Source organism: Gigantopelta aegis, chromosome 5, assembly GCF_016097555.1.
Source record: "Gigantopelta aegis isolate Gae_Host chromosome 5, Gae_host_genome, whole genome shotgun sequence".
NCBI lineage: Eukaryota > Metazoa > Mollusca > Gastropoda > Neomphalida > Peltospiridae > Gigantopelta > Gigantopelta aegis.
The window spans coordinates 3,395,177-3,407,989 of NC_054703.1; the positions used below are offsets into that span (position 1 = coordinate 3,395,177).

The 12,813-nt window shown below is 38.1% G+C and overlaps 1 protein-coding gene across 3 annotated transcripts in view; it reads right to left on the reverse strand.

Moving 5' to 3' along the window:
- Positions 1-8,651, reverse strand: part of LOC121373209 (SCO-spondin-like) — a 57,291-nt gene extending 48,640 nt beyond the window's left edge. For 2 of the 3 annotated variants that reach the window (XM_041499686.1, XM_041499687.1), the window contains exon 1: positions 8,595-8,651. The gene's annotated coding sequence lies outside the window, so the exon portion shown is untranslated. The remainder of the gene's footprint in view (positions 1-8,594) is intronic. The other variant, XM_041499685.1, reaches the window with a different exon arrangement.
- Positions 8,652-12,813: the final 4,162 nt, after the last annotated feature.

Sequence of the window (12,813 nt, forward strand, 5' to 3'; positions counted from 1 at the left end):
TGACACCCGTTTAATATTATACATACTACAATATGGACATAAATTATGAAAATATTTTATGTCAGTGTCACCTATTTAATAATATTATACATACTAAAATAAGGACATAAATTATAACATTTTATGTCAATGACACCCATTTAATATTATACATAATATGGACATAAATTATAACATTTTATGTCAATGACACCCATTTAATATTATACATACTACAATATGGACATAAATTATGAAAATATTTTATGTCAATGACACCCATTTAATATTATACATACTACAATATGGACATAAATTATGAAAATATTTTATGTCAATGACACCCATTTAATATTATACATACTACAATATGGACATAAATTATGAAAATATTTTATGTCAGTGTCACCTATTTAATAATATTATACATACTAAAATAAGGACATAAATTATAACATTTTATGTCAATGACACCCATTTAATATTATACATAATATGGACATAAATTATAACATTTTATGTCAATGACACCCATTTAATATTATACATACTACAATATGGACATAAATTATGAAAATATTTGATGTCAATGACACCCATTTAATATTATACATACTACAATATGGACATAAATTATAACATTTTATGTCAATGACACCCATTTAATATTATACACAATATGGACATAATTTTAGAAAACATTTTTGGTCAATGGTATATATTATGTATACGTGAACAAATATATATAGTAGTAACCAGGTTGTGTGTACGACATGTGAAACGTGTCCAGTATTATGCTTATTAATGTGTTATATATGTGTTTCCGTATCTTAACACGGGCGTCATCTAGGGTGCGTTATTGACTCGTTTACTATTAACACTTATTTTTTAACGTTTGGTGTTTTTCGTGGGAACGTCGATTCCGACGGAAGGGAGTCGACTGCGGACAAAAGTGTGGATCAGGCGAGTCTTTGTCACTCAAGTGTTATACTGGGTTCCGCACCAGTGATCGCATATGAAAAGACTGGGTAATAATGCTTAGATATGAGCTATTCCGACAGGTTTAACAAACAGGTTTGGAGAGTTCGTCACTGCTCGAATTCTCCGTACCAAAAATAAATACAACCCACTAGACCAGTTTTAAAATGTCTCTTCTTTGTGGAAATTGTTATTTAAAGCAACATAGTACATGTAATGTGTGTTTTATAGGTGATGTCAGTTTATAAGATGGCCGATGGGTGGTGGCTAGATTGAGGGCAGGATGAACATACGAGAACTGACCGATATCGTCGTGCATATAACTTGTCACTGTCTTCTTTTTCATTTCAATTCAACTTACTTTCTCGTCTTTCGTGCTTATATTCAATTATGGTCCAAGCACGCTGCCCTGGACACACACACACACACACACACACACACACACACACACACACACGCCTAAGCTATCTGGACAGTCTGTTTAGAGCAGGGGTTGACGGTTAGTTGTTTGTGGTTAGAGAAATAGAAGACGGTTTAGTGCTCATACACCTCTCCAGTGAGTCATTGAATCTCGCTCTTGAGCCGATACCGGGGCGCGAACCCAGTATCCAATAGCCTCGTGGCCGATATGGTTTACACAGTATACCAAAGAGGCCGACACTGTCTTCTCTGACCTCGTAAAGTAACTACCGCTCTAACGATTTAAATAGTCGTAAAATACAGTATTTCATTTCCAATAAATGTATAATAGACTTGTTCTGCAAGTTGTCTGGAATTTAAATTGACGCCCATGTGGGCGGATGGTAGAACGCTCGTCTGATGATCTCTCTCTCTCTCTCTCTCTCTCTCTCTCTCTCTCTCTCTCTCTCTCTCTCTCTCTCTCTTAATGAACTTTTTCCCCACGACTGGTACACCAAAGGCCGTGGTGTGCACTGTCCTGTCTATGATATAAAAGACCGCCGACGGTGGTGTGTACTGTCTTGTCAAAGGGAAAGTGCAGATATAACATCCATTAACGTCCGCAAATGGTCAAATACAACATAGTTAGCACCTGATTTCTACTTTACTGAAAGGAGTAGTCTGTCTGACAGAAGCGGGTTTCTTCTCTCCTTTTCTCGACGAAATCTCGAAATAATCATATACTAGTCGGCAACTGGGGTGGGGCCTCTGTTATATCATATTAATTTAGTTTGTTTAAGTGCGGGGCAATGCATGATCTTCAGAGCGCCCCCCCCCCCCCCCCCCCCCCCGACCCGCCTGCTCCAACACCCACGACAATAACTTTTTTCGTAGGAAAAGGTAATTACATGGGCGGATCTAGGAAACATTTTAGGCAGGGGACCAAGGGCAAACGGGCACATGGAGCAACTCCCTGAAAAGAATTCTTCAAAGAAAATTGTATATAAATTGTTCACAAAGGGACACTTTAATTTGTTTAGGGGAGGGACAGGTTCCCCCGGTCCCCTTCCTTGGATCCGCTCTTGAATTATATAAACTTTCATACAGAACTACAATCATATGAGACAGGAGGGGGTCGATAGCTTCCCCAAAACTAGGGCTTTCTTTGGAATTTCTTCTTGACAAATTATTGCCTTATTTGTATGTGAAAAAAGACAAATCCTTCCGATACGTTGGACATTTAAAAAAAAAAATCTTTTTCTTGTTCTTTTTATAACTTGAGTTAGGTAAAGTGCTTGCTAAGCATTCAATGTGCGATTTCGGTAAAAAAAAAGAATTAAGTGTCATAAGGACTCCCCTATTTGCAAATCTTTAGAACCCGCCACCAACCCAGCGAGCCCTGCCGTGCGTCTCCAGTAGAACAGAAGATACACTAAATGTTTTGTATGAAACCATGGAAAAGATCGCTATTCAAGACTCTGGTTTCCCAGGATTTTGAGATATATGTTTACTGTGCGTTATTATATTATAGTGCAATATTATGCTATTCATACAGGTGTCCACATAAAATGTATACTAAAGGATCCGCTAGGTTCCTATTAGAACCCCTCCCCCACCCCAGGTCCTGATTACGATGCGCCCCTGATGATCCCGCCCCACCCTTTGTTAGAAAACATGTTTAAAGTGACATGCGACTGCCAAGAGTCTCTTCTACGCCAGTGATTTGCGACAACCACTGTTTGTCTCATATTCATAGGAGTACAACCCATATTATCAATTTTCAGGGGCGGATCTAAGAAGGAAATGGGATTCGGTCATCCTTCAAGGTGACAGGTCCATTTTGTTTCCCCAAATTTATTTTCATTCACTAGCGTAGCCAGAAGTTTGCAGGGGAGGGCACGAACAACCCCCTACCCTAGTTAGTGCAGTCAAGACACGCTAATAGATAAGATGGAAAGGAAAAACGATGTGATTAGGGGCTGGGGTACGGGGTGTGCGGACATATTATTGGAATTATGTAGAGATTTCGGGTGTTTTACGACACCACTAGAGCACATTGATTTAGTAATCATCGGCTACTGGATGTCAAACATTTGGTCATTATGACATGTAGTCTTTGAGAGGAAACGCGCTACATTTTTCCATTAGTAGCAAAGGATCTTTTATATGCACCATCCCACAGACAGGATAGCACATACCACGGCCTTTGATATACCAGTCGTGGAGCACTGGCTGGAACGAGAAATAGTCCAATTGGTCCACCGACGGGGATCGATCCCAAACCGACCGCGCATCAAGTGGATGCTTTGCCACTGGGCTACGTCACGCCCCTACTTGAATATGAATATGAATATGAAGAGAAAACAGCATTTAACTAACCAGGGGCGGAGTTGGGGCTAGGACGAACCCACCTGCTGAGGCTAAAAACGGTCCGCTAGCTTCATATACACCCCCCCCCCCCGGTTCCAAAGCACGTCACGTCCCTGCTACAGTAAAATGTCAAGGATTGAAGAGGTCTCATAGCGCTGTCCTTAATTTTCACACACATACATTACTCTATTTTTGTACAGAATTTATATACGAAAATTAACCCAGTTCCTGAACTACCAAGGTCACAGCAGAGAATCCCATAATTTCGTATTTTTTAACGTCTCATTTTTAAAGTGACCAAAACAAGTACATTTAGATGCGACAAAATCTTTTGTAAAGCATATATTTTGGCTGTGATATTAAAATGTTGTTGATGGACATTTTAAAAATTAATCCTGTTAGATGGTATAATAATTATAACACATATAAGACAAATACAATACGATTGTGTCGGTTTCGGTCAAAACGGAACAATGAATTGGCGTTAAATTATACACTGAATAAAGTTGAAACTCATATAATAAACATATTATTGTTAAGTTTTTAACCCATACCAAGTCTCTCTTATTTTGGTTTAACAAAATAATTTCAATATTAAAAAAAAAAGTCTTTACAAATTGCCATAAAATTGTATAGATTAAATCTAATTTTTAATACAAAGATGAGAGTACAATGCTGAAACCAATTTCATGGTTGTACTACGAAAGCACAAGTATATATATTGCTACAAACTGACATATTAAGTATGGTTATTTACTGTTATATCTCGTTCCAGTGCTCCACAACTAGTGTAACAAAGGCCGTGGTATGTACTATTCTGTCTTTGGGATGGTGCATATAAAAGATCCCTTGCTGCTAATCGAAAATAGTAGCCCATGAAGTGGCGACAGCGGGTTTCCTCTTTTAATATCTGTGTGGTCCTTAACCATAAGACTGACGCCATATAACCGTGAATAAAAGCCAATACCCTAACATATTATATTATGTTGTTTTATTATTTTTATGTACACAACCCATGTTTTACCCTTGACATGTGTTGTTCTAATTGTAAACAAGAGGCTGGCAATAAAATTACCCCCCCCCCCAAAAAAAAAAAAAAAAAAAAAAAAACTACCTAACCCCCCCCCCCCCCTCCCAAACAAACAACAACACACAAAAAAAAAAAAAAAAAAACAAAAAAAAAAAAAAAAAAAAAAACCCACCCATATTTTACTTACGGTTATATGGTGCCAGACATATGGTTAAGGACCACACAGATATTAAGAGTAGGAAGAAAGTCCTTGCTGAGGGTTTTTGAAATATTATTATATTTATACAGGTGTTAAGGGGAAAATATAGACAAAACTGTACGCTAGGCAAGTGCTAAACGAAACCACATACCCAGGGGCGTAGGCTGGAGGTTTCGTTTGTATGCGTGTGTGTGGAGGTAGGGGTAGTGTGTGTATGTGTGGGAAGAACGTCCCTGCTGAGGGTAAAACAGATTTTGACAGTGCAATATTAGGCTATTCATACAGGTGTGTGTATGTGTGTATATGTGGGAAGAACGTCCCTGCTGAGGGTAAAACAGATTTTGACAGTGCAATATTAGGCTATTCATACAGGTGTGTGTATGTGTGTATATGTGGGAAGAACGTCCCTGCTGAGGGTAAAACAGATTTTGACAGTGCAATATTAGGCTATTCATACAGGTGTGTGTATGTGTGTATATGTGGGAAGAACGTCCCTGCTGAGGGTAAAACAGATTTTGACAGTGCAATATTAGGCTATTCATACAGGTGTGTGTATGTGTGTATATGTGGGAAGAACGTCCCTGCTGAGGGTAAAACATATTTTGACAGTGCAATATTAGGCTATTCATACAGGTGTGTGTATGTGTGTATATGTGGGAAGAACGTCCCTGCTGAGGGTAAAACAGTTTTTGACGGTGCAATATTAGGCTATTCATACAGGTGTTAAGGGACAAAGTAGACAAAAGTGTCGGCTAGGTTCACATTCGACCCCCCTCTCCCCCACCATTGTCCAGATCATGTTACGCGCCTGCTTCCATTACATAAGTTTGACACTCAGTAGCCGATGTATTTTTTCGCACTGTGGTGTCGTTAAAACATTCATTCATTCATTCATTCATTCCATAAAGTAATTCTTTATCCATGAGATAGTTGTAATCCCCTTATTCCAAGTAGGGCGTACATGTTTAGGAGTTTAAATGTTCTCTTCCACATGTACAGATTAAGGACCAATATATATATATATATATATATATATATATATATATATATATATGTATAACAAAATTACATTAAAAAAAAAAAAAAAAAAAAAAAAAAACTACTACCAACAGTTCAGTTATTTAATAATGACATGTTTCGGCATATTGCCTTTTTCAAATTATATATATATATATTTTTCAAATCTCTTTTTAGGCATTACGCATTACACCCCTCTCCTAAGAAAAATCATGGATATTTAACTGAATGAAAATCTCTTTTTATACATTACACATACATTACACCACTCTCCCAAGATATTTAACTGAATGACAATTCGTGATGTTAACGTTTTTATAGACATACTATTTATCTTTATGGATATAATATTTGTGTGTGTGTGCAGTACAAGGTATTTAAAGGCATAGGCGTAACAGTTAATTGTAACATTGGATGGTGTGTACGAATGAATATATGTTTGTGTTGTAAAGAGTCTACATGGGGGAAAATGTTTATAAAACCTGTTTGGCATTGGCCTATATTTAGAAAGTAAAAACATGTGAAGGGGTGAATCAGTTCTTCCAAAGCAGGACATCGCCTATATTTCTGGGTATAATAAGAAAACGCCCCTACCCACTCTCAATATCTGTGGGCTATTTTCAAAAAAATTGGCAAATAACGGTAAAGATGGCCAAATATCATATCCAGAGCATCAAGTGATGATACTTTATATGAGCACCATGTGCATCCCTCTTTATTTACATTGTATGATGTTTTGTGGAAAATATTGCAGCTGTAATGTCTTTATGGTTATTTGTCCCTTTTTGTGAAAGTAGCTCCTATATCTATCAATATATCTATCTATCTGTCTGTCTGTCTGTCTCTCTGTCTCTATCTCTCTGTCTATTTGTCTATCTATATCCGGAGTTTGCTGGCATAGACAATTAATGTTTTCTCCTAACACATTTAAAATAATTACAATTTAAATCTTTCATACTGGTACATTTTCCTGTTTGGCATATCAGATTTTATAAATTCAATGTGTTTATGGTCGTCCTAATATTTGAAGCAGCAAAATTTTATTTTACCTCCCAATGATTTCGTACAACCGAGAAATATATATTAAAAAATAAATTGTAGTTACCAAAAACGTTAAGACGACTGAATATAAAGACATTGGTTTTTTAAACAAGAAAATTTATTAAAAACTGTGTTGATATGTAATTATGTTGGTTAAAAAGGCTCTGTTGATATGTAATTAAAGTCTTTATAAACGCTCTATTAGTATATAAATTTTAGTCGTTAAAACGCTCTGTTGATATGTAATTAAAGTCTTTATAAACGCTCTATTAGTATATAAATTTTAGTCGTTAAAACGCTCTGTTAATATGTAATTTTAGTCTTTATAAACGCTCTATTGACATGAAATTTTAGTTGTTAAAAACGCTCTGTTAATATGCAATTTTAATGTTTATAAACGCTCTATTGGCGTACAATTTTAGTCTTTAAAAACGCTCTGTTAATATGCAATTTTACTGTTTATAAACGTTCTATTGGCGTGCAATTTTAGTCTTTAAAAACGCTCTGTTAACATGTATTTTTAGTCTTTATAAACGCTCTGTTAATATGTAATTTTAGTCTTTAAAAACGCTCTTTTAACATGTATTTTTAGTCTTTATAAACGCTCTTTTAACATGTATTTTTAGTCTTTATAAACGCTCTGTTAATATGAAATTTTAGTCTTTATAAACGCTCTATTGGTATGTATGTAATTGTAGTGTTTAAAAACAACTTTTATATTTGGTTGAAAACATTTTACAATGCCAGCAGAATCAGTGCAGTCTAATAGTGATCGACAAATGTTTGAGAGAGAAAAAAAGTTTGTTTTGTTTAACAACACCACTAGAGCACATTGATTCATTAATCATCGGTTATTGGATGTCAAACATATGGTCATTTTCACACAGTCTTAAAGAGGAAACCCGCTACATTTTTCCATTAGTTGAAAGGGATCTTTTATATGTACACCATCCCACAGACATGATAGCACATACCACGGCCTTTGATATACCAGTCGTGGTGCACTGGCTGGATCGATCCCACTGTCGCCTGACCATTAAAACGAGTATGTGGTAAACAAACGATTACTGCACCGAATTATCAAGACATATTTGAAAAACATTTATATATTTTTAAAAATGGGCCCACCGACGGGCATCGATCCTAGACCGATCGCGCATCAGGCGTGCGCTTTACCACTGGGCTACGCCCCGCCCTGTTTAAGAGAAAGACACTACTAACCCCCATCACAGAAGCTTTGGCTAGTGCCCTATTATGTTTACAGAAATATAGCTGATAATTTCCACAAGCCTAAAACAAAAATCAGTTAGCCTGGACCGAGGACTAACTAATGGATTTCTCGAACACTGTCCAATGATGAAGAACTCCTCACCCCCAAACCCTGTAATAGCTTGGTTGGTGTTTTTTTTTTAATTTATGTTTTGTTTTTTAATTATTATTTTTTCACACTAGCCAGGGTCAGCAACTTTAAAACGTAATAAATGTAAAAAAAAAAAAATATCTAAAGTTTTAAATAAAATAAAATAAAATGACAGCAATACTACTAATAATTAACTAATGGTGTTGCAACACAAGCCTTACCTCACTAGCCTCGGTATGTGGGTACTGACGTTTCGGGTGGACTTCGTCGTCTTGTCATTAATGATAGCAGTGTTCCCAACTTGACACACCGGTTTGCCAACTCTTTTCATTCACCGGCCTACCAGTTTGAAAATAGCCCAGCTATACCGGGACATAGTTAAAAACATTTCTACACACAAAAATTAACCCACATTTCCATTATGGCGGCTCCGCGTGAATACTCCAGCATAATGGATAGTCAAACGGCGGGTAGTCGTTGTATGCAGTGTTTGTCATCGTTTTCGTCAAACTCGTCGGCGTATAGACAGGTTTGTATATATTCGGGATGGGTAGAAGGCTTTCATGTGCAATGATATGGACCCCCCCCCCCCCCCCTTCTGTGAGAAAATTGGGACTAACGATGAGGGCCTCCAACGTCTCGCCCCCTCACCACCCTAGTTCCTGAGATTGGGAGAGTATATGACCCCCTGCCCCACTGTGCTGTGCTGTGCTGGTGGCGTATGTGGTGTGGTGCTGGTGTGTGTGTGTGTGGGGGGGGGGTATGTGTGTCATAGGGGCCACCAAACTTTATTTTTTTTATTTTTTTTTAATGAAATCATGCATACATACATACATACATGCCTCAATAACTCAGAGCGCATCATGGTTAGTCTTGCAATTTGCGGGCGATTCGGTGCCACAGGTTCGAGTCCCAGCAACGGCATAGGACAATTTGTGAGGCCAGAAAGAAATTAATTATCCCCGGCGCCAGTGCGTTAATATCTGTGTATGTAACAGTCAACTTCGACATACATACAATACATACGTAGTATGGTTTGCCCCCCCCCCCCCCCACCATATGAGTTGCCCCCTGAATAAAACCTCGGCTACGCCAGTGTTGCCTTGTCCGTAATCAGAGGGCTTCCTGGTATATCAAAGGCCGTGGTATGTGCTATCCTGTCTATGGGATGGTGAATATAAAACATATTTTGCTACTAATGGAAAAAATGTGGCGGGTTTTATCTGAGACTATATGTCAAAATTACCAAATGTTTGACATCAAATAACCGATCAATGTGCTCTAGTGGTATTGTTACACACACACAAAAAAACTTCATTAAACAATGGATTTTCTGGGACTTCCTAGGTTTGGGGTGGGGTCACTAGCGTATCCCTGCAACCGGCTAGAAACTTGGGGCGGGACGTACCCCAGTGGTAAAGCGCTCGCTCGATGCGCGGTCGGTCTGGGATCGATCCCCTTTCGGTGGGCCCATTGGGCTATTTCTCACTCCAGCCAGTGCACCACGATTGGTATATCAAAGGCCGTGGTATGTGTTATCCTGTCTGTGGGATGGTGCATATAAAAGATCACTTGCTGCTAATCGAAAAGAGTAGCCCATGAAGTGGCGACAGCGGATTTCCTCTCTCAATATCTGTGTGGTACTTAACCGTATGTCCGACGCCATATAATCGTAAATAAAATGTGTTGAATGCGTCGTTAAATAAAACATTTCCTTCCTTCCTGTTGCCCCTGCGTGTGCTGTAACCTCACCGTGGTGCAGGGGTGTAACATTCTCTTTGAGAATGGCCAATACAGCACAAATTGAAGTTTAGAGTAAAATTCGGTGTCCGTAAATTTCTGTGATATTTGTATTTGTATTTTTGCACAGTTCTTTACACTGTTTTTGTTTAAACCTTGAATTTTTATATTGATGTTGATCATCACTTTATTTATTTGCATTACCATAGTTTGACACCCAATAGCCGATGTATTTTTCGTGCTGGGGTGTCGTTAACCATTCATTCATTCATTCATTCATTCATTCATTCCTTCCTGTTGTGAAGGGTTATGGTTATCCAGTGACCAAATCGCGGCAGTACAAAATAGGTCATGGTGATCACGTATCATAAACTATTTTAAACATTATTTTTAGGCTACCAAGAATATCAAAATATTACTAAAATTAACGGTAGGCCTACTTAACCAGTATTAAGACGCACTCTATGCCGTCCCGTTTGAATAGTCTTGGCTTGAAACATGTGTAATAAAATTTAATCAATCCACCTAAAACAAAAACCTATAGTTTGTCCCATCATTCTATAAAAATGTTTGTTTTTTCTTGTAAATAATTTCACTTTGGTTTGACGTAAAGAGAATAGTAAAAGTGTTTTGGAAATACACTCTCCCTCCAACAAAACATATTGTTGTGTGCAATTTACAAGTCAATCTGCTCAGAAATAAATAACTAGTAGTAAATTTCATAGTATGAAGAAAGGCGCTCCCTGTGATACGGACTATAAGTGAAGGTTTGCCAATGAAATTAAGAAAGAAAAAGAAATGTTTTATTTAACGACGCACTCAACACATTTCATTTACGGTTATATGGCGTCAGACATATGGTTAAGGACCACACAGATTTTGAGAGGAAACGCGCTGTCGCCACTTCATGGGCTATTCTTTCCGATTAGCAGCAAGGGATCTTTTATTTGCGCTTCCCACAGACAGGATACCACAATCCATGGCCTTTGTTGAACCAGTTATGGATCACTGGTCGGTGCAAGTGGTTTACACCTACCCACTGAGCCTTGCGGAGCACTCACTCAGGGTTTGGAGTCGGTATCTGGATTAAAAATCCCATGCCTCGACTGGGATCCGAACCCAGTACCTACCAGCCTGTTGACCGATGGCCTAACCACGACGCCACCGAAGCCGGTCTTAATAAAGAAAGAAATGTTTTATTTAACGACGCACTCAACACATTTTATTTACGGTTATATGGCGTCAGACATATGGTTAAGGACCACACAGATTTGGAGAGGAAACCCGCTGTCGCCACTACATGGGCTACTCTTTCCGATTAGCAGCAAGGGATCTTTTATTTGCACTTCCCACAGGCAGGATGGCACATACCATGGCCTTTGTTGAACCAGTTATGGATCACTGGTCGGTGCAAGTGGTTTACACCTACCCATTGAGTCTTGCGGAGCACTCACTCAGGGTTTGGAGTCAGTATCTGGATAAAAAAAATACCATGCCTCAACTGGGATCCGAACCCAGTACCTACCAGCCTGTAGACCGATGGCCTAACCACGACGCCGGTACCAATGAAATTAAAGTCTTTTAAGGAAAGAACTTGAGGCAGTGACAGCTGATTATATGTGTTTTTAATTCTTATACTATATTTGTTGGTTTAAATAGTGTGAAAATAGTCTGAATGATTTCAATGACCCAGATGTTTTTATTTAAATAAATAATCAGATTTAGTGTAACAGAGTTATCTCCCCTAGATAAGTCTAAAATATTTTTTAACGTCTGTAGTCTTCTTATCAAGGGGGTAATCAGAATCAAATATAGCCTACAGTTAAAATCCAAGACTGGCCTCTGTGGCGTCGTGGTTAAAGCATCGGGCATAAGGCTGGTGGGTACAGGGTTCGCAGCCCGGTGTCCAATCTAATTAAAATTAGCTCCACTACTACATGTGGATCTAACACCAGCCAATTGGAGCTCATGTCCACCAATCAAAACCTTACTTGCAGAATCCTGCCAGCGATTTAAAAATAATTTGAAAACATTCCGAATTATCCTGAGGGTATACGACATGTTTCGTGTGAATTACGAATGCCGTAAAACATGTTTTATTTTATAAAATAAATAATTTGTAATGTAAAACTGAAGACTGATTTAGTAGTTTTTTTTATAAATAAATAAATAATTTTTAATGTAAAATTGAAGACTGATAACCCACCCCGTACGTATTGGTATGGTTCGCTGTACTACGGCCACTAAAATAGACTCGCCCGATATTTTTTGAATTTGTATTCTCCCAAATAACGTTATAAAAGGCGAAGTGTGACTGGTCCATATTTAAATTATTATTTACAGACGAAATGTTACCTGGACATTGGGGACTACGCAGTGTTGTTAATTTTAAATCACTGGCAGGATTCTGCAAGTAAGGTTTTGATTGGTGGACATGAGCTCCAACTGGCTGGTGTTAGATCCACATGTAATACATGGGCGTACATAGGATTTTGAAAAGGGGGGTTCCAAAATAGATTGCAGAGATATTGGGCATATATTTCTATGTTGAGTAAATATAATAATGTCAGATATCAATGTCAGATATATTAAATTAAAAAAAAAGCGATTTCGGGGGGTGGGGGGTGGGGTGTTCGGTCGAACCCATCGAACCCCCCCCCCCCCATGTACGCCCATGTAATAGTGGAGCTAATTTTAATT